Here is a 22,998-nt window from a genome sequence, read left to right as displayed (position 1 = left end):
AAGATAATCTAACTGATGAATAAGAAGCCAGGTTCACCTTTAAAATAACATCAGATGACAGAGTCTTTGAAAATCAAAAACTACTCATTTCCATGTTGGTGAGAAATGATGGTATTTTAATGGAATCAGTACGTAACAACAGGAAGGGGATGATTTAGAAAGTGTATCTATTTTGAAAGCTGTCTCATAGCTGGGGTTTCACCTGAGTAGTTTGAAATTGGAGTGTTTTCCCTCACTGACACCGTGCTGCAGGGAGCATCGACGCACTTGCTAGTAAACCAAGAGGGTTACTTTGTGTTATTTCAAAAATGACAGTGTCTCTCTGTCATGCTAGGTTGTAAGCTACTTAGGACGGCGATCGTGTCAACTAACTCTGTTGTGGTCTCCAAGCGCTTAGTACAGTGCTGTGCACAGGGCTCGTGCTCCAACACTACTTACTGGTTGTCTGGGAGAGGAACAAGTCCCTGTTCATCATTCCCAGCCAGATTGCTAAACCCCTAATTCATTTCATTCAGTAGTATTTATTGAGCGCTTACCATGTGCAGAGCACTGTACTAAGCGCTTGGAATGGACAATTGGGCAACAGGTAGAGAAAATCCCTGCCCAATGACAAGCTCACAGTCTAAACGGGGGAGACAGCAAAGCAAAACAGAACAAAACAAAAACAAGGCAATATCATCAAGATAATTACTAGAACTAGAACGTGGCCTAGTGGATAGAGCACAGGCCTGGGAGTAAGAAGGACACGGGTTCTAATCCCGGTTCCATCACTTGCCTGCTGTCTGACCTCGGGCAAGTCACTTCACTTCTCTGTGCTTTTGTTACCTCATCCGTAAAATAGGGATTAAGCATGTGAGCACCACGTGAGACAGAGACTGTGTTTAACCCCAATACTTGTATCCGTCCCGGCGCTTAGTACAGTGCCTGTCACATAGTGAGCACTTAAATACCACAGTTATTAGGAAGGAGCAATAATAATAATGGGGTTAAGTACTTAATATCCGCCAAGCGCCATCTTAAACTCCGGAGTCGGTACAAGACTCAGTCCCTAGCTCATGTGGGGCACGTTTTCTAAGAGGGAGTAAGAGCGGGCATTTTTAACCCCATTTTACAGATGGGGAAACTGAGGCTCAGAGGGGTTAAGTGATAGGGCCGGGACTAGAACCACCCCTCTTGCAATTTCCAGTCCCTAACCTTGTCCGATAGGTCATATGGCTTCTGGGGTTGCAAAAGAATAGTTGAAGAGAAAAGTGTATTACAAGAGTCTCACCAATACCTACTTGTCCTCCCGGAGAGGTGGGGTCCTTCCCAGCTTGTCTGGGGCCCAAGTCGATCCATCAGACAATCAGCTGTGTTTATGGAGCGCTTGCTGTGTGCAGAGCACTGTGCTAAGGACGTGGGAGAGGGCACTCTAACAGAGTCTGTAGACACATTCCCTGCCCACCAGGAGTTTACAGTCCAGAGGAAGGCCCGGGAATTTGCATTGATCTGCCCAGCTGAGACGCGCATTGCTGATGGGAGCGGCGCGTGGGTCCATGGTTAAACTTGGGCGACAGACTTGTCACTTGACCGCAACTACTCTCCGAACCTCAAACGAGAGGGAAGCGTAGCCCTCCCCTGCTTAATCTGGGGCTATTCCATGGTGGGTAGCATCAGCATGTAAACTAGCATGGGACCCCGAGGCTAGGTCCTGAAGGAAACCTAGGTATGAAGGGAATTGGACAAGAGAGCAGATGGATAATAATGATGGTATTTGTTAAGCGCTTACTATGTGCCAAGCACTGTTCTAAGCGCTGGGTGGATACAAGGTAATCAAGTTGTCCCACGTGGGGCTCTCAATCTTCATCCCCATTTTACAGAAGAGGTAACTGAGGCACAGAGAAGTTAAGTGACATCACACAGCTGATAAGTGGTAGAGCCGGGATTAGAACCCACAGCCTCTGAGTCCCAAGATCGGGAAGGAAAATAATAATAATGATAATGGTATTTAAGTGTTTACTCTGTTTCAAGCACTCTTCAAAGCGCTGGGGCAGAAACAAGCTAACCAGGTTGAACACAAGCCCTGTCCACGACCAAGGCATGGAGAAGTTAAGCGACTTGCCCAAGGTCACTCAGCAGACAAGTGGCAGATCTGGAATTGGAACCCAGGTCCTTCTGACGCCCAGGCCCTATCCACTAGGCCACTCTGCTTCTCAGAAGGTTACTGGAAGAGTTTTAGGGACCCGTCTAGAGGCAGGTGGATGGCTAAATGATCTCTTGAGGTCCACTTCCACCCCTCAAACTAAGGACAGTGATTAACTTTGTGATGGTGCCCTTATTCGGGGGAAGAGAAGGGAAAGAGAAAGGGAAGAGTTCACCAGCCACCCATCTGGTCTCCACTGCTGCGACTAGGTCAATCTAAGCTGAGTAAGGGAGGTTCCCCCCAACCTTCCCCCCCAACTCTGTCCTGACCTGCCCACCATCAGAGCTCCTGAGCCCTGTCTCCTCTGCGCCACTCCCAGCTCTACACTTACCTAGGTCCAGGGAAAGGGAAGGAGAGAGAAGAGGGGGGCTTTACCTCTTTATCCATCCTACCCCTTTCCATTCCCTCATCTGCTCCTTAGACTGAAGACACATCTCCTCCACCGGCCCGTCGCCTTCCCTAAACCTTTATTTCCTCTTCTTCCACTCCTTTCTGCACCGCCCCGATGGAGTGCAGTGCGGTGGTGTGACAGAAGGTCTGGGAGTCAGAGGACTTGGGTTCTAATCTCAGCTCCAGCATGTAACTACTGTGTGACATTGGGCAAGTCACTTAACTTCTCTGTGCCTCAGTTCCCTCATCTGTGAAATGGGGCTTTAATTACACTGCTTGGCATATACTAAGCACTTCATTTTATTACTCATTTGTTGTCATAAAAGGACCCCTGCCCACCAGAAAGCTGTCCAGGATTGCTTGCCGTCATTTGTTAAATCCTTCCCTGCGTGAAACATTCTGTGGCCAGGGGAAAGTTCACCCTTTCTCACTAGGTTGACATGTCTGGTGAGAACTTTTTAAAGCTTCCATGTTACGAAGAAGTGCAGTGTTTGCCTCTCACACTCTGTGTCTCCCAAACTTTTCTGTGACTCGCCTTGGCATTTCCTTCAATTTTTACCTGGACTCCTCTTGCACATGGGCAAAGTATTGTGTTTATCGGCTCAGTAAGATCTCCAAATGGAGGTCCCAAAGCTCAATGTCTAGTTTCCATTTTTCCTTTGCAATTTTCTGGATTCCTAGTAAATGAAGCTGGTGGACAATTGCATTTAAAAGGCAGCCTGATATTTTGTAAGCAAGCTTTTGCCCTTCCATGGCTCACAAGAAAATAATAATGGTATTTAAGCGCTTACTATGTGCCAGGCACTGTACTAAGCACTGAGTGGATACAAGGAAATCAAATAGGACACAGTCCCTGTCCTATGTGGGGCACACAGTCTCGATTCTTATTTTACAGATGAAGTAATTTGGGCACAGAAGTAAAACGACTTTCCCAAGGTCACACAGCAGACAAGTGGTGGAACGGGAATTAGAACTCGTGACCTTCTGACTCCCGGGCCCGTGCTCAATCCTCCATGCCTTGCTTTAAGGTGTCTGCTGTCAACCAGACAAATTTAGTATTCGAGCAGCTGGATGGCACACAGGCTATGAAGGGAATTGCTATATGATGTTAAATGCGCATGTTTATCAGAGTCCCCTAAGTATGACCCATTCGCATTGTTAATGAACTTGCTGTGATGTAATAAATCAGCCTTCCATCCACATCTCTAAAAACAAGGTTGCAAAACATTCATTTCCTCTTCCTATTCCACTGTATATTTCGTTAGGCTTCAGGAATTTTTAAATGAGGAGAGCCTGAAAGATGGCATATTCAAAATGTATTTTCTATTAATTCATAAAACACTAAGGCTTATTCACTGGAAAAATAACTGATGTTTATGGAATCGTATTATTATGCCCAGAAGTGACTGGTAACTGATGAGAACAGGGAGTTCCATTCTGTTCTGCCAAAGCCAGAAATAATACACAGAAAATTAAAAAAAAAAATCATTTAGGTTAATCATTTTCAAAGCGTGAATGGGGGGATTGGTTTTCTTTTGGCTTTTACATTTTATAACTAGATCTTCGCACATGGTTTCTGCCTGTTTTCTGTAGAATCCTGAAACAATGAATTAATCTTCAGCTGGAGGGACCTGGACAATTGCTTTACTGCAAAAATAGTGGCTGCTTTACTATACTTATGCTATTAAGGCGATGTCAATTTGTTATATGATTAGTCAGTACTAATTTAATGAGCACCTAATGATTTATTGAGCACCTAATGTGCTTTGCACACAGTAAGCGCTTAATAAATATGATTAATAATAATGATAATGTTTGCAGAACACTGTACTAAGGGCATGGGAGAATACAGTAGAGGTGAAAGACACAATTCCAGCCCTGTAATAATTATTATTGGGGTGGTAAAATGCTTGTGCTGTGTTAAATGTTGGTGCGGATCAGACTCGGTCCTCTCCCACCTGGAGCTCACAGCCAAGGGGCAGGAGAATTGATATTTTAGCTCCACTTTACACAGAGAAGTTAAGTGACTTACCCAAGGTCACAGAGTTCGTGAGTGGTGGAGTCCTCCGACCTAGAACCTGGGTCCCCTGGGCTCTTTCTACTGGTCTATCCCCAAGGACTTTACCGTCTAACAGATTGTCAAACAGCTCAGCCGTTCAGTGCAGTTCAAAGCCCAGGTTATAAATTCATCATCACTACTGAGAACCTACTCTGTGCACAGCACTGCACTGGATGCCTAGGAGCATGCAGTGACAGTAGATGAGGCAATTCCCGTCTTCCAGGAGTTTCCATTCTAACAGAGGAGCCTACGGGTATGTAGGTTTATAATGACAAATGAAAAATTATCTAGTCTTTATGACTTCCTGCTCGTTAATCCGGGCTTTACGCTGTGATATATTGCTGAATTGTGCTTTCCAAGTGCTTAGTATAGTTTTCAGCACATAGTAAGCTCTCAATAAATACGATTGAATGAATGAATATGCTTATTTTGGGCCTCTCAATAAATACGATTGAATGAATGAATATGCTTATTTTGGGCAGGAAACCTGTCTACCAACTCTAGGGTATTGTACTTTTTTTCCAGATGCCTAGTACAGTGCTCTGCACACAGTCGGTGCTCAATGAATACCACCGATTGATTGATTGGTACTCCAGGCAATGTAGTGGCTAGCTGATGTATTCACAGGGAGATTGTTGATTTGCAATGGCCTGAAATACTACTGCTAAGAGGAGTAATCGTCACCTATGGTATTTATTGAGCATTTACTGGGTGCAGAGCACGATCCTAAGTGCAAGGGAGAATACAGTATAACAGTGTAGGTAGACACATTCCCTGCCCACAATGAGCAATATGTAGAAAATGTGAATGGATGGGAAACATTTAAAGTTTTGCTTCAAATAACATACCCGGGGGATTTCACATCCCCATTATGTGTGGAAAACTCCATCTGAATTCCCCTCTCGGGGAATAAAACTCGACTCCTTTGCCTTTCAAAATCTGCTTGCATGCTAAGAAGGGATTTTGTGGTGATGGAAGGGGTTGTTCCTTGTATTTCCGGTTCATCTTTCGGAGTGACGTGGCTGGTTGATCTTCTGGGTTCTGGACTGTTCATTTTGGGTTTATAATTCCCTAAGAAGCATCCTTATTTCTCTATTCTTAATTGAACTATACTATCGTGTTGCCCGCCTGTCCTCCATGGTCTCCAATGTGAAATGAGGTTAAGCTTCACAATGTTTGCCGAACTGGGATCATTTCCAAAACCATCTTTTCTTTCCTTTTTTTTTTTTTTTAAAAAAAAATCCCATCTCAGAATTCTCTGCCATTTTCTCAGCTATTCAAAATCTTCCAGTACTCACCCCCAGATCGCTCTGGGAATTGCTGGCCTCTACCTTCTCTCCCGCCCCCAGCCGGGAGGAGTATTGAATTAGTATATGTTAATGGCTTAATTTAGCTCTCATTGCACGAGCAAGCTCATTTTTGAACTCTCTAAGAAATAGGAGAATGTATTGCTCTAGAGTGGCCTAGAAAGAAGTGAATCTGGAAATGCAGATTCTAGCCTTAAATCTACCACTGGTCTGCTGCGTGACCTTAGGCGAGTCACATCCTCTCTGGGCTTCAGTTTCCACCTCTGGGGTGTGGAAAAAGGGATCGTTTAGGTTCCCCAGAATTTAGCATCGTGCTTGTGGCTTAGTAAACACTGTAAACCCCCTCCTCTAGACTGTAATCTTGCTGTGGGCAGGGAATGTCTGTTTATTGTTATAATGTACTCTCCCAAGTGCCTAGTACAGTGCCCCGAACACGGTAAGTGCTCAGTAAATACGATTGAATGAATGAAATTGCCAGCTAAGGAGAACGAAAGCTCCTGGAAGCCAAGTCGAACCCTAAAAGCTGTTTGTCTCACTGGGATTCTGTCTTTGTTTTCTTTTTAATCCTCCTCACAGGCCTGGGCAGATCATATTATTGCATTTCTCCACTGCTTCCACTTCCTGCTCCTGCAGCGTCTGCCTGAAGAGACCATCTGGGGGGAATGAATTGGTCGCCAGTCCCTCCAGCCCTTTCGACCTAAGGAATCCACCCAGTACAGGTAAAACCTCCACCAACCCCCTCCCCTGCACAGCCCCTGACTCGACACCCTCTATAGAGACCGTGAACTTTGAAGGCTCTCACCCTACACTTTGCCCTATGATTCAGGTCAAAATCGACAGATCATGGCCAGTCATCGAGCCATAGAAAGGAAAGCTGCATCTCTCAGGTTGAAATAATCCCACAGTCTCTCTCAACCCCAACACTCTCCTCACACTTGACTCCTCCCAAGCCAACCTTCTCATTGTGATTCATTCTTCTCTCTCTCTCTCGCCGATTCTCAAGATGCAGGCCGCTGTTCTCCACATCCTTAAAGCCCTTCGGATATCGCCCTCCCTGATTCATCTCACATCTGCCCGCCCCATTTTCACCCCACTCCAGCCATTTCGGCACTGCCTGGTCACCAAACACTTGCGTATTCACAGTCTCTCATTCCCCTTCATTAGCAATTCTGTACAGATCTTTGATCTGTGTAGTTTCCCTCTACTTGTAATTTATTTTGATGACTCTCACTCAGGCTAAATTCTAAACACCTCGAGGGCAAACATCATGTCTACTAACTCTACTGTACTCTCCCAAATGCTCAGCAGAGTGCTCCGCACAGGGTATAATTTGAATGAGTGACTGAATGTGGATCTAAAAGGTGTAGGTAAAATAGAACAGAGAAGCAGCGAGGTCTAGTGGATAGAGCATGGGCCAGGGAGTCAGAAGGACTTGAGTTCTAATCCCAACTCCACCACTTGTCTGCTGCGTGTCCTTGGGCATCACCTCTCTTTTCTGGACCTCAGTTACCTCCTCTGTAAAATGGGGATTAAGACTGTGAACCCCATGTGGGACAGGGACCGTGTCCAATCTGATTAACCTGTATCTATTTCAGTGGTTAGTACGGTGCCTGGCACGTAGTAAGCGTTTAATAAAGCACAGAAATTGACTGGTCTTGTTCTTGAGAGAACAATGGATAAAAAGCCCACGAAGACAGAGAAGTATTCACTGTTCAGCTGTTTTGTTGTTACGCCCAGGTCTGTTTAACGCCTCTGCCCTTATAACAGAAAAGATCAAATGTTGTTTTCCTTGTACTCAAAGAAGGAATTAAGAAGTAGCTACCTTTGGACATTCACCAGAGTAACGTGATGTGTTAATTAAAGGCCTGATGACTTGAAGCAAAATTAGCTCGTTGTGAACAGGGAATGTGTCTATTGTTCATTGTACTCTCCCAAGTACTTAGTACAGTGCTTTGCACACTATAAGCCTTCAATAAATATGATTGACCGAATGAATGATGAATATGATGGAGGGACTGCAATTCCCCAGTCAGGAACTTTGCAGGCAGTCAGTGAGTTGCCGAGACGTTCACTGGGAGGTGAGATTGGAGGCCAGAGTGGTCTGTCTGCCTCTGCTCACCCTCAGGACTTTTTGAGGGGGTTTCCACGTTGACCGGAGGTGCTTGCCAGCATTTTCACCCTGGTTTTCTGTTCCGGACCCAGATTTCCCATCGACCAAGTCTTTGTTGCCCCTGACCAAGCTCTGAGCGGTTTTTCAGTTTAGATTGAAAATTATGTCTGCTCGGTCAGTTTTATTCACCCTATTTCTTTTCCTCCTCCCTCCCACGTGTCCTCAGAACAAAACCAAGAAATGTCCCACCGCTACCCGCGACCTGTGAACCGCATGACCGAGGACCCAGAGAAATTGGATTCATTCATTCATTCGTATTTCTTGAGTGCTTAGTCTGTGCAGAGCACTGCACTAAGCGCTTGGGAGAGTACAGTGCAACAGACGTGTACATTCCCTGCCCACAACGAGCTTACGGTCTAGGGGATGTTTCGACTCTAGAGGTAGGAGCTGTTTGAGGCCAATCCTAAAAGGAAGAGTTTAGATGCAGATTACAAAAGCAGAAAGTCGAGTGGAGTCTCCTCAGAAGAGAAGAATATTAATACTAGTAATATTATGTAATTATTTTCTTGGTACTTGTTAAGCACTTACTATGTATTAAACAGTATTCTGAGCGCTGGGCTAGATTCCAGTTAGATTGGACACAGCCCCATCCCACGGGGGTGGGGGGCTCAGTCTCTAAAATGGTATTTGCTAAGCACCTCCGTGCTAAGTGTAGGGTGAAGACAAAGTAATCAGATGGGACATCTAAGGCACTTGCATTCTCACCCATTAGTCACTTAAGTACTTCGGTATCTTCCTCCCACAGCACTTTGTAAACATCTTAAAACTTTTTTTTTTTTTTTTTGCTTCTCTCTACCTGTAATTTACTTTAGCTTCTGTCTCCCCAGCTAGACTGTAAATTCCTTGAGGACAGGGATCACATCTACCGTATTGTGTTCTCCCAAGCCCTTTGCACAGTGCTCCTCATAGAGGAGGCGCTCAGTGCTGTTCGTCGATCGATTCAGGCCAGAGCGTCATGTATTCAGAATGGAAAATTTAAGAGGAACACTTCCTAGATATGGGAAAAGTACGGAGGTCTTCAAATTAAAAGCAGGTGAGCGAAACAAACCCGGCTCTGCCAGATCCAGATCACGTGTTCTCTCTGTGTAGTTTGGCTAGGATGTGGCAGCCGAATTGGAGAACGGTTCTTTTGACGTGGTGCGTTGCGTCAGGATGGGCAGCCTGTTGTGGAGCCGAGAGAAACTGTTGGAGTCCCATCCCTGGTGGCGATTCTGCCAAGCTACTGGGCAAGCTGGGAACTGAAGGCCTGATAGTCGTCATGGTACGGGGTACACTCCAGGGGTGCGAATTGCCTAAAGTGTACGTTTAATTGGGTTTGGGGAATACCCTTAATCCTCTTCTTGAAGGTGGTGTTATGATCTGCTAATGAGCCACATCCTCTGATGGATTCCTGCAGTGGGATCTGAATTATTTGTGCCATATTATCGGACTTCTTTTTACGGTATTTGTGCTTACTCTGCGTCGGGCACTTTACTGTGCACTGGGGTAGATACAAGGTAATCGGGTTGGACACAGTCCATGTCCCACATGGGGCTCACAGTCTTAATCCCCATTTTACAGATGAGGGAACTGAGGCACCGAGAAGTTGAGCCTTGCTTAAGGTCACATGGCAGAGCTAACTTTAGAACCCAGGTCCTTCCAACTCCCAGGTCTGTGTCTAGCCACCGGGCCGTGCTGCTTCTCTAGCCTGATGCAGATGGTGTAGAGTGGCACACAGTAAGCTCTCAGTAAATACGATTGAATAAATAAAAGTTTGAAGTTCAAAATGACGCTAATCACGGTTCGTAAAAACCATAGTATTATATGGAGCACTGATGGAGGCATTCCACTGCCATTGGGTAAGCACAACGGAAGCAACAGATGTATTTCCTGCCCCCGCCCCCCCCCGGAAATTACACCCTAATGGAGGAATCAGACATAGGCGATGTTGGCAATTAATGGGAGCAGTAGATAGGACAAGGATCGGATAGTGAGTAGAATGAATATGCTAGATTGAGTTATCAAATGAAATCAGACTGAGTGGACAGCTGCATAGACATAACTGCTGTAGTTTGTACCAAAAGACAAGTAGCTGTTGGTTTAATGTGTCTCGGTGTGTTTGAGAGAGGCTTAATGGAGGAACAGACGATTACGGTCCAGTGAGGCGGCGTGGCGTAGTGGAAAGAGCGCAAAGCTGGTAGCCAGAAGACCTGGGTTCTAATTGCGGTCCCGCTACCTGCCTCCTGTGTGACCTTGGGCAAGTCACTTATCTGTGCCTCAGTACCCTCCGTAAAATGAGGATTGTGTAGCTGTTCTCCCTCCCTTTTACCTCGTGGCTCCGTGGGGGATAGGGCCTGTATCTGATCTGATTATCTTGTATCTGCCTGGGCACTTACCACAGTGCTTGGCATATAGTAAGTGATTAACAGGTGCCCCAGTCATTATTCTTCAAAGGCCACCCAACTTCCAGCCTGGTTTTCTTTGCCCAGGTGCTTAGATTTTGCTTTGTAAGCGCACGTAAGGGTCACGGCTTGTGGCCTGACTGAGGCTGTACTTGTTTGAGATGAGGCCCTGGAATGTACACCCATCAGCCCAGACTGATCTTCGCTTTTCTCCACATCACAGGCAGTGGGGGTGCTTTCAATATAGGAAGAGAGGAGTCCCCCGTCCCCGCCCCACCCACGAAACCAGCTCGGCATTCGAGACGAAGCCAGTTCCCATAATCAGAAACCATTCAGCTAATCAGCAGGAGGTGCTGGTGTCCTAGAGAAGCAAGTCCCCTTTTGTTTCCAGCATCCAAACGTTTGATTATCTGCACTAGCCTTGGCCTTAGTTAGACCCGATAATTGGCCTGTTGAGCATTAGGTGCCTTAGGCGATGTCTTTTAGTGCTTCTTGGCTGCAAGAGGACCACTTAGCCCGCTGTAGCAGTTAGTACTTACGATCCATCACTTTTCCCGAACAGGTGGTTACGTTTTAGTGCTGCGCGATGCCATTTCTTCCTCATAAATATTTCTGCAGTAATGCTCTAAATGGTACCCTAATGGTCTCAGAGTCGATGTGCCTTTTTAGAATGCCAAACTTCACTCTGTACCGTGGAACGACGGGGCCACTGGCAGACTGGGACTCGGCGGACATGTTTCCACCTGGCCACGCGGGCCAGTTACTCGACTGCTCCGTGCCTGGAAAATGTCCCTCTTCCAGAAAATGGGGAGCGCATGCCTGCGCTCTCCTCCCCATTAGACTGAGCCCCAGGTGGGCCAGGAACTGCATATTCTCTCTGTGTTGTATCTACCCTAAGCTTAGCCCAGTGTTTATCACATAGGATGCGCAGAGCTGCAGAGCCTAGCGGATTGAACACGGGCCGGGGAGTGGGAAGGAACTATGTACTAATCCCGGCTCCTCCGCTTGTCTGCTGTGTGACCTTGGGATTTTCGCTTCACTTTGCTGTGCCTGTTTCCCATCTGTAAAATACTAATCGTAGTATTTAAGTGCTTAAAACGGGGATTGAGACTGAGCCCCATGTGGGACGGGGGCTGTTTCCTACCCAGTTTTCTTGTATCCACCCTAGGAATTAGTACAGTGGCTGGCACATAATAATTGCTTAACAAATACCACAGTTATTATTATTAGCCACATTGGGAGAAGAATGAGCTGTTTTACCCAGTAGGGGCCTAGGGCATGAGAAACAGCATTGCCTAAAGGATAGTGCGTGGGCCCTTGGGGTTGGAAGGAGCTGGGTTCTAATCCTGGCACTGCCACTTCTCTGCTGTGTGACCTTGGCCAAGTCAGTTCACTTCTCTTTGCCTCAGTTACTTCATCTCTAAAATGGAGATTAAGACTGTGAGCCACATATGGGACATGGACTGGGTTTAACCTGCATAGCTTGTGTCTTCCCCAGCGCTTAGTACAGTGCCTGGCACATATTAACTGATTAACAAATACCATTTAAAAAAAGCAAGGGGCGGGGGGGTGGATCATGTCACTACGGTTCCCAGTTAAGGGGTAAGGGACAGTTGGGCTGCAGGATCTGGACTAGCCAGTGGATGGGCCAACACCAGAATCCCCATTGGTAGCCCAAAGTGGGGATTCCGAAGAGCCTTAAGAAGAACTTGTCATCTTTAGGAAAAGTGGGAACAGGACCACTGTTTCAAAGGACAGTTTCTCCATAAAACCACACTAGCCTCAGGTAGACCTAGAAGATGATTCGTGCAATTCTTGGTCAGATCCATGGTCCACTGAGCCCCTGCTTAAATTCTGCCAGGTGAAGGGAGTACCCTTTACATCCCTAAGGCTCCCTCATCTGTAAAATGGGGATTAAGACCGTGAACCCCGTGTGGGACATGGACTGTGCTCAACCTGATTAGCTTGCACCTACCCCAGCCCTTAGTACAGTGTCTGGGACATAGTAAGTGCGTAAAGAATACCATTTTTAGAAACAAAACCCAAAAAACTTTACCCTCTACCTCTTACCTTTTCCCCCAAGAACTGTTGCAGACCCCTCATCCACAAATTGATCCGCATCCCTCTAGAACCAACTGATAATAAGCGTTTAACTGCATTTAATTCAAACTCCAATTCAGACACAATTTGACTTCTGGGCTCCGTTCACAGGCCACACATTTTCTTCTGTCTGTATTTATATCACAGAAAAATGGTTCAAACCACTCAGTAGGCATTAGTTATATAACTGGCAGAAGTTTTGCATTATGACTAGTTTTTTTTTCTTCCTCTCCAAGAAGTAACAAGAAATGTAGAGTTCACCAGGGAAAAGAAAAATGTGTTAACACATATTTATGATGAGGAGATAATGGCATTCCACAGGATGGAAATGAAACCACCTGTTATTGTAAATTGATGGATTATAAATAATGATAATGAAGACGATGGTAATAATAAAAGTACATTTGGAATCAGTATGAGTTTAATTTCTCCCCCAACTGGAGATTCGTTAGGGAATATTCCATTCTTTTTTATGAAGCACTTACTACGTGCTAGGCACTGTATTAAACGCCGGGGTAGATGCGAGGTTGGACACGGGCTTTGTCCCACACGGAATTCACAGTCTCAATCCCCATTTTGCAGATGAGGTAAATGAGACAAAGGGAAGTTAACGGACTTGCCTAAGGTCACACAGTGGTCAAAAGGCAGAACTGAGGTTAGAACCCAGGTCCTCTGACTCCCACACTCAGGCTCTTTGCACTAGCGCATGCTGCTTTCCATTGCAAGATATAGGCAATAAAAAGAGTGGAGGTGTAGGAGAGGAGAGAATGGGAGACAAGAGTAGACAAGAGAGAGAGAGAAAGAAAGCAATCAGCATTCCCTGGTAGAAAGAGCATGGGCCTGGGAATAAGAGGACTTAAGTTCTAATCCTAGCTCTGCCACTTGACCGCTGTGTGACCTTGGGTAAGTCATTTAGCTTCCCTCTGCCTCAGTCCCTCATCTGAAATTACATTAAATACCCCCTCACCCTTAGGATGCGAGCCCTGTGTAGGACAGGGACTGTATTTATCAGCATAGACTGTATCTACCTCAGCACTTTTGTACAGTGTTCACTACATAGTAAGTACATAACAAGTACCGCAATTATTGCCATTGCGTCATTAAGGGGAGAAGAAGTAGAGAAGGAAGAGTGGTGTGAGAAGGGGAGGAAGATTACAGAGGAAAAGGAGAAAGGAAAGATGCAAAGTGGGGAAGATTAGGTGGATTATCTGTGGCTCAGATATGGCCAATGAACGGAAATGCAATCTGGTCGTTTTACCAGGGGAGGGGTATGGTGGGAAAATTGTAACTCGACACTAAATTGTAACCCTTAGCCCAAATGCCACTGACTGGTTGTTTGAACACTGCCAGCCAGGCGAGGGCGGATGTGTCTGTGAGGCTTCCAAGAGATCAGGCTAGGATTAAGCCAGTTTCCCGAAAGCTTCCACCTAGAAGTGTCATTGTGCTTTACGTGCAAAGACGCTGGAGTTGGGGAATGGAACTGAGCCTGGCAAATGGTCGTCCGTTGAAGGTTGTTCCCTTACCCAAATCCAGAGTGCCGTATTTGTTTTTCATAAAGTCGTGGTAACCTCTTTACCTAGCTACTTCCATGTTTCTTCTCCTTGATGCATTTGTGTCTTTCAGTATTAAGTTATCAGGGAATTTTTTGTTTTGTTTTTTGGTTGACATCCACAAGGTTAGACAGAGTTAATGACTCAGCGCTCCGCTGGTGAAGGTACAAACACTCTACTCATCTTGAAAGATCCCTCGGTTCTGAAGGTAGGCCGATCTACAGACTTGCTCCTGAAATGCTCCTGTCATCCTCGCAGAGTGAAGTTTGGTGGTGAGCTAGCAGCCAAGCTGCAATACAATACCCAGTTTAGGAAAGGGAGTGGAACAGAAATAGTGGTTCCCAAACCATCCAATTAATACGGCAAGGAGAATTTAGCTAAGCGGCATGTAGAGAGATGAGGACCCCTGCCAAACTTTGATTTTTTTTCTGCTCTAACGTTAAATGGTGTGGCATTGAGCCTCAAGATTCTGGAACAGAGCCCCTGGCCTCAGGATTTTACCCTTTGAAGGGGGCATTTCTGGACTGCCAATGGTTAGGGAAAACAAAGGGGGATGTCACAGTCTCATCTAGTTGTTGTATAGTACTTTCCCAAGCGCTTAGTATGGTGCTCTGCACACGGTAAGCAATTAATAAATACAGCTGAATGAACGAATACCTCGTTTGCCCCCCCCCCCCCCCCCCCCCCCCCCGCCAAAGCTCATGCTTGCCTAAAATCCCATCTTTCTGTGGTGCTCTGTTTTTTGTGGATTCCATTTCCCAGAATGCTAATTCCCAGACTACGGGTGCGTATAAATAGCTTTCGCTTTCATAACCGTCCCCCTCCTGCTGCTTCTGATAATGACACGGTCGAATATCTATTACATCAAAATTCACGGGCATGAGAGTGGTCGTTAAGCTTCACGCCGAATCAGGGCAACTCCTGAATGAATCAGGCAGGAAGAACCGGCAGGAAGGAAAGGATAGCCTGGCTGTTATGCTTGAGAATTTGGTGAATCAGCAGGGATGAGGAAGGAAGGAAAATCCTGGAGAGGGTCCTTGGTGGTTGGATGGCACGTGGATAGAAACGGAGAATTCTTTGGATTTGCTACAGCGTGGCTACCCAGTTTGACACAGCAGAGGAAGAGATGGAATCGAAAGAGAAGAAGGTAAGGCCGTAACATCCCCAGCATTTTTTCCCCCGCTAGACTGGAAGTTGGTTGTGGGCAGGGAACGTTTTATCGACTCTGTTATGGTGTCCTCTTCCAAATGCTTAGTACAGCGCTCTGCACCCGGTAAGCGCTCCAAGGCGATTGACTGTAGTAAGAGGCAGCCATTTGTTTTAGCTGCACAGGCCTGGAGATGATTTTCTTGACAGACTAAAGAACTGGAGCGGACCAGCTGGAGAGTTGATAGAAGCTCACTTCCCTATACAGGAAAGGGAGGGAAGAAAGGGATGGCAACTGCTTAGTACAGTGCCTGGCACATGGTAAGCACTCATCCCCCTAGACTGTAAGCTCGGTGTGGCCTGGAAATGTGTCTGTATTGTTATACTCTCACGAGCGCTCGGTACAATACTCTGCAGACAGTAAGTGCTCAGTGAATATGATTGACTGGCTTAACAAATACCATTTTAATAAAAACAGCCTTTCCATTTGTCCTGGAAGCCTGTCAATTTGTCCTAGAAAGCAAGTCAAGATTTTCAAGGGGAGAGGGGGGACCTAAGTGAACAGCCATAAAAATAGTACTAAAGGAGGAAGAAAGCGGCTTTGTGAAAAATCGAGCATGTCATTAATGTGTGAATAAACAATTGGGGAGAGTAGCACGAGCAACTGAAATAAACCTTCCTTAGGGAGAGGAAGATGCATGGTTTCTTAAAGCTCCTAAGAAGGAGATGATTCTAACTAGGATTTCGGATTCTTCCTCCTGAATGACATTTTTCTGGCTCCGAGATTTTCTCCTCCTCTTTCCGGAAAGTGCCCCAAAGTCCTTGTCTGTGTCCCCTCTCCATCTCCATCCCCCGACTCCGGCCCTCCGCCAGTCAGACAGAAACGAAATGATTTTAAGGTAAATGTTTCAGAGAGCGCCTTGGACGTTTTCAATCCACGGAAGGCTCGCTGAGGGTATTTCCTTGCTTATGTAACCCTGCCTTTTCAAAGAGAGCCGGGGAGGAAAGGGAGGGGTCCCGCGGGTTTCTCCGCCAGGTAAATCGAGTCGGTTGCCGCTGGGATGAGAAATCGAAATGGAGCAGGCAGAGTACTGAAGATTTTCAAAAGTGTGGCTGGAAGCTCTCCATGCCTCAGCCCATCTGTCTCGCTAGCTTCTGTCTTAATCACAGACTTCATGAAGTGCCTACTTGTCTTTTTTTAGCTTTTTGTCTTGATCTTGCACGAAAGTCAGAGGGAAGAACTCAGTTGTTAGATTATGGGCCGGGAGAGAATGTGTGTGCGTGCACATGACAGAAAGCGGCTTCCATCCAAATGTTGATTAATGTTCTAGGTATGGGTGAATGCACGTGTGTAGCTACACACGAGCTCACGCCCATTTGGGTACACACATATTTGAACTCTCACCCTCTAGACCGTAAGTTGGTTGATGGCAGGGAACCTGTCTAGCGTGCCTACCTTTTCTGATAGATTGTACTCTACCGAGTGCTTAGGACAGCGCTTGTCTCACAATAAGCGCTCAGTAAATACCATTGATTTGGGCACGTTTACAGACATGTGGGCTCATATACACGTACGCTAGCGTCCCCTCAGAGTACCCCAGACTCTCTGTGTTAATCTTGGACTGGCGAGCATAAGCTTGTTGTGGGCAAGGAACACATCTACCAATTCTGTTGTATTGTCTTCTCCCAAGTGCTTAATAATAATAATAATAATAATAATGGTATTAAGCGCTTACTGTGTGCAGGGCACTGTTCTAAGCACTGAGGTAGATACAGGGTAATAAAGTTGTCCCACGTGAGGCTCACAGTTAATTCCCATTTTACAGATGAGGGAACTGAGGCCCAGAGAAGCTAAGTGACTTGCCCACAGTCACACAGCTGACAAGTGGCGGAGCCGGGCTTCGAACCCATGACCTCTGACTCCCAAGCCCGGGCTCTTTCCACTGAGCCACGCTGCTTAGTACAGTCCCCTGTGTAAAGTAAGCACTTAATACATTAATTCGTTCAATCGTATTTATTGAGCCCTTACTTTGTGCAGAACACTGTTCTAAGCGATTGGAAATACAATTCAGCAATAGAGAGACAATCGCTGCCCCCAACGTGTGATTGGGAACACCAGGTCCTGGTGGGAGGAAAAAGACTCGGAAGGTCACCAATCAGGGCCGGGTGGTTTGAGACGGGGAAAGTTAAAGTCCTTTCAGCAGCATTTACTATTAGTAATAAAGCACATGATAGAGCATTATGTCAGCTGGGAGAGAGGGTTTGCTTATTCATCATTTAGAACAATAGTGGGAGTAAAATATTAACAGGTTTAAATGTCAATAAAAGTCTGGGAGTACAAATTCTCCATTGTCAGCTGCTCTGCAGTAAGGTACTGTACATAGATTTGTCTCTGCATGTTTGGAATTTAAAATGCTTTGAATAAAGAATGTTACAGAGTACAGTTTGTGGCCGAAAACGCAGCCCATACTTCTGGTGGGTTTTCACTATGGAAGCCTTTAGAGCTCAATTATTGCTTTGTGAATGTATTTGCTTGGTAAATTTCAGGGAGGCCACAGAGTGCAAACTGAGTAGGTAAAGAAGCTTAGAGGATCCATATCAGATTGATGATACCTCTCCTTATTCCCTCTGGGGGAAGCAAAGCTATGAATTTGCTTTTGAAACCTAGATTGGAACAAATGACAACGGAGAGGTCATTTTTTCCTTAGGTGTTCCTATGCTTTCTGCTCTGGCAGGTGATTACTGGCGATTACGGTATGAATTCAGGCCAGGGAGACTTGTGCTGCGTAAACGGGTCGGAGCCTGTTCACAGATCAGTTCGATTAACCGGGGGGGTAATGCGAAACACCGTATGGAGCGAATGGGAGAATAGTTTGGCCTAGTGGAAAGATCAATCGTTCAGTCAGTGTATTTACTAGGGGCAGGACATTAAACTAAGGACTTGGGAGAGTAAAATACAATAAACATGATCCCTACCCTCAAGCAACTTGCAGAATGGAGAATGTCAGATATGGGGAAATGACGAGGTATAGGGATAAGTGCTGAAGGGATACAGATATAAGTGCCATAGCTGATGCAGAAGGGAGAGGGAGTAGGGAAAATAAGGGTCATTTTGGGGAAGGTCTCTTGGATTTTAATAGGGCTTTGAAGGTATGGAGCGTGGTGGCCCCTCGGATATGAACGGGGAGGGAGTTGCAGGCCACGGTCAGGATGTGGGTGAGGGGTCGGTGACGAGATAGATTGCCAACCTATGCAGAACATCTCCAAGTGTGGTGCTGGGTTGGAGTAGATTAGCGAGATAAGGCGGGAGCTGGAGAGATACTAGAGTGATTTAAAGCCTCTGGTAAGGAGTTGCTGTCTGAGGCACAGGCGGTTGGGGAACCGTCGAAGGTTTTTGAAGAGCATGGAGCCATGGATTGAACGTCTCTTTTAGAAACGATCTGGGCAGTGGAATGAAATTTGGACTGGAGAGGGGAGAGATGGGAGGGAGATCGGCGAGGAGGCGGATGCAGTAGTCAAGGAGGGATATGATAAGTGGTTGGATCGTCGCGGTAGCTGTTCGGATGGTGAGGAAAGAGAGGATTTTAGAGCTATCGTGAAGGTAGAACCGACAGGATTTGGTGACAGATTGAATGTGTGGGTTGAATGAGAGATGTGTAGAGGATAATGCCAAGGTTATGGGCTCGTTATGGAAGGAGTGCAGGACTGGATGTCAAGGAACCTGGCTTCTAATTCCAGCTCTGTTCCCGCTTGCTGTGTGACGTGGAGCGAGTCAATTAACTTTTCTGTGCTTCCATTTCCTCACCTGTAAAATGCGATTATATCATGTTTGCTCTCCCCCTCGGACTGAGCCCCATGTGGGACGGGGGTTATGTCTGATCTGATTATCTTGTATCTGTCCCCGTGCTTGGCCTGTAATAGTCACTTAAAAAATACCATTATTATCATCATCATTATTACAATAGAAGCAAGACACAAATGCTTGGTACTGGCTCTGCATATAGTAAGCACTCAATGAATATGATTGACATAATTCCTGCCCTCAAGCGTACCCACTAATGGCTAATGGGGGGAGGGAAATGACAACTTAAAATAGTCCTCCACAACTAGGATTGTGACTCTGTTTCAGCCAGGTCTGCCCCTTGGGTAGGGACACAGATCGCTCAATAGATGAATGAAGAGGTAAGGCTTCAGTGCTGAAATGGGCTGACCTAGTAGTGTTTTGTTCTTTTTGGGGTTGTTTTCATGGCATTTGTTAAGTGCTTACTATATGCCAGGCACTGATCTAAACACTGCCAGGCACTGATCTAAACAAGCTGATTAGTTTGGACACAGTCCCTACCCTACATGGGACTCAGTCTTAATCCCCATTTTACAGATGAGGTAACTGAGGCCCAGAGATGTTAAATGATTTGCCCAAAGCCACACAGCAGAAAAGTGGCAGAGCTGGGATTAGAACCCAGACCTGTGCTCTATCCACAAGGCTATGTTGATGGTGTGACCAGGATGGGGGCTGGGGGAGGAGAAAGACAAACCTGGAGATAGGACTGTGAGCACATTGTAGTCGGAACATGTCTACCAACTCTGTCGTGTGTGCTCTCTCAAACGCTTAGTACAGTGTTCTGCACACAGTAAGTGCTCAATAAGTGCAACTGATTGACTAGATGCAGCTCAAATGACTCAGTGGTGGGGACTTCACCACAGATACACACGCAGACACGGTGTGTGGCAATATCCAAGGTATAAGAGGCAGTGTCATCTAATGCCTCCACCACTTGCCTTGGGCAAGTGACCTAATTGTTATCTGCGTCAGTTTCCTCACCTGGGGATAAAGATACCCCTTCTCCTCCTCCTCCTCCTCTAGGGAAGCAGCATGGCCTAGTGGATAGACCACGGGCCTGGGAGTCAGAAGTTCATGGGCTCTAATTCCCGTTCTGCCACTTGTCTGCTGTGTGGCTTTAGGCAAGTCACTTCACTTCACCGTGCCTCGATTCCCTCATCTAAAAAATAAGGATTAAGATTGTGAACTCTATGTGGGGCAGGGACTTGTCCAACCCGATTGTCTTGATTCTACCCCGATGCTTAGAACAGTGCCTGGCACATAGTAAGCACTTAAATACTATTATTATTATTATTAGACTGTGAGCCCCAGATGGAATGGGGACTGTTTCTGATCCATTTACCCCTATCCCAGCATCATGCTCAGCGCATAGTAAACACTTAATAAATACCACCACTGCCATCATCATTAGACATTTACTGAGCAACCCCTGAATGCATAATAGAGCAGGAAGGACCCATGAAGCCATTTTTCACTCAGAGGGCCTCAAGAAGAGAGGCTTAATCAACTTTCAGCTGCATCTTGACAACCTTATAGGTAGGTGAGCAGATGGCGGGAAGTGGAAGCGGAGGGCCTCGGAGAGCTGTCGCCTTTAAAGAGAGGTGGGGGTGAAAGCGAATGTTTTGGATTGGACAGGGGACAACCAGTGAAATTCCATATGGCTTCAGGGCCTGTACTGACACTTCCTTAGAACGCTCTAAAAGGAGCAGTTTAAGGAATAACTTTGAAAAAGTGGCATCCTCCCCACAAACTATAACAGAAACGCTGTGAACTGAAACAGAAATAGCTATTGGTTCCCTGTTGGAAATAGCTTGTGCATATCCCTGCTGTCTCCTCCCCCTCCTATTTTCTCTCTCTCTCTCTTTTTTTTTTCTTTCTCACCTTCTTTAAACTTGCCTTTCCTAGTTTGCCTCTGGCATGAGCAGAACCAGTTCTTGGCCTGTCAGTCTCCAAACTGATGAAAAATAATCCCATTCTGAAGGGAATGTATGTGGGGGAATGTCTGCTGCAGATGTAGAATTCAGCCATGTCCACAGTGTGAATAGGTTGAGAATTAGGGCTAGTGAATAAATAGGATAAGGTTAACCCCCCCCCCCCACTCACACACACACACACACACACACACACACAAAAAAGGGAATGTAGCATATACACACACAGGCCCACGTGCCTCCACCCCCATTTGCTCTGCTCTTCCAAAACCAGCATGTGAAAACAACTTATTTTTGCTCTCCTCTAGCTTCATCCTGTGTCAGTCTCTCTCTCTTTTAAGTTTGTCATACTGCCTTTGTCTTCAGTGGTGCATTTCCATTGGTTGTCCCAGACAAATTCTTGTGATTTGGAATAGTGATTTCATTTTATCTTCCAGTTAATCTCCAGCAAGCTTCATGACTGTAAAAGTCTTCGGGTTTGTAGTCAGACAGTAAATTGTGGAAAAGACATGGGGACTATTTTAAGCAAAGAATATCAACCTAGGCTGTCAGATTTCTTACCATATAATTTCTGTGTTGGTTTGTAAGACTTGAAAGAAATGTGAAGTTGTGAATTTCTTGTCTTAGGGCTGCTATGTTTATAAAAGGGAAAAAATGGACATTTAGAAATAAAATTCCTTGCTAAGTAAAGACACTAAGTAGTTTTATAGATTGTTGGCACTGAGTAGGGCTTTTGTGGATTTTGTATTTATTTTTACAAGTATTCAAAGACTTGGGTTATTTGTTTCATGGGAGTGGGATACCACTTGCTGAACCTGGGTATCCAAAATGTGTGTAGAATAAACTATGGTCCTTGAGGTCGTAGATTGTGGCTTCTAACTCTTCTTCATCCTCCAGCGGTTAGTACAATACTATATACACAGGCACTCAGTAAATTTTAAAGATTGTGTGTGTCATTCATATGTATGATACATAAAATTGTCCTCCATAGTCAGACACTACTCATGGGGAAATTTTTTTTTGTGTGTGTGTTTGTACGTGCATGCTCACATGACTGACACAACCAACATCCACAGTCGTCGCCAGATTGTGTGCAAAAAAGAGCTGTCTTTTGTTAAGTTGTTTTTTCTTTTCCCTCCTGGCCTTTCAAAGCTTTTAGTCATAAAAGAGCTTGCTTCTACCCTCTGCTATGCTGGTCTACCCTTCTCAATTGACTCCTAGTTTTCAGCTAGAAAGCAGCACTCTGAGGCTGCTTGTTTCCTCAAAATGTTTTTTTTTTTAAAAAAAAAAAATGGTATCAAGCACCTATGTGCCAGGCACCATTCTAAGCACTGGGGTAGATACAAAGTAATCAGGTTGGACACAGTCCATGTCCCACTTAGGGCTCACAGTCTTAATCCTCATTTTATAGATGAGGTACCTGAGGCACAGAGAAGTTAGGTGACTTGTCCAAGGTCACACAGCAGGCAACTGATGATGTCAGGATTAAAACACAGGTCCTTCTGACTCCCAGGGCCATGCTCTATGCACTAGGTCATGCTGCTTTTCAAGGCTTCCCTTCTCATTCTGGATACTCCCAATTTCAGATTGTCAATAGCAGTTGCTTGGGTATCCTGCTGTTCTTCATTCTCCACATATGTCTCATGTTGAAATAAGCATAGCTTCAGTGCTAGGAAATTAGCTTCTTTCCCAAATAATTGTAACAATGTGCTAAACTTTGAGAATAGATGCAAGCCAATCAGTTGGAACCCAGTCCCTATCCTACAGGAGGCTTACAATCTAATGGGGAGGGATAACAGATATTTAATCCCCATTTTATAGATGAGGAAACTGAGGGCAAAGAAGTTAAGTGACTTTCCCAAGGCCTCACACCAGGCAAATATCATTAGCCAAGATTAGAAGCCTTCCGGATCACAATCTTATACTTTTTCCACTAGGCCA

The 22,998-nt window shown here is 45.6% G+C and overlaps 1 protein-coding gene across 7 annotated transcripts in view; it reads left to right on the top strand.

Moving 5' to 3' along the window:
- Positions 1 to 22,998, top strand: part of ATXN1 (ataxin 1) — a 282,751-nt gene that overhangs the window by 116,616 nt on the left and 143,137 nt on the right. For all 7 annotated transcript variants that reach the window (XR_005659564.1, XM_039910468.1, XM_029052530.2 and 4 more), the window contains one exon: positions 6,515 to 6,657. The gene's annotated coding sequence lies outside the window, so the exon portion shown is untranslated. The remainder of the gene's footprint in view (positions 1 to 6,514; positions 6,658 to 22,998) is intronic.

This window comes from Ornithorhynchus anatinus, chromosome X2, assembly GCF_004115215.2.
Source record: "Ornithorhynchus anatinus isolate Pmale09 chromosome X2, mOrnAna1.pri.v4, whole genome shotgun sequence".
Classification (NCBI taxonomy): domain Eukaryota; kingdom Metazoa; phylum Chordata; class Mammalia; order Monotremata; family Ornithorhynchidae; genus Ornithorhynchus; species Ornithorhynchus anatinus.
The sequence above is the reverse complement of the archived record's forward strand: the minus strand, read 5'-3'. Positions and strand labels throughout refer to the sequence as shown.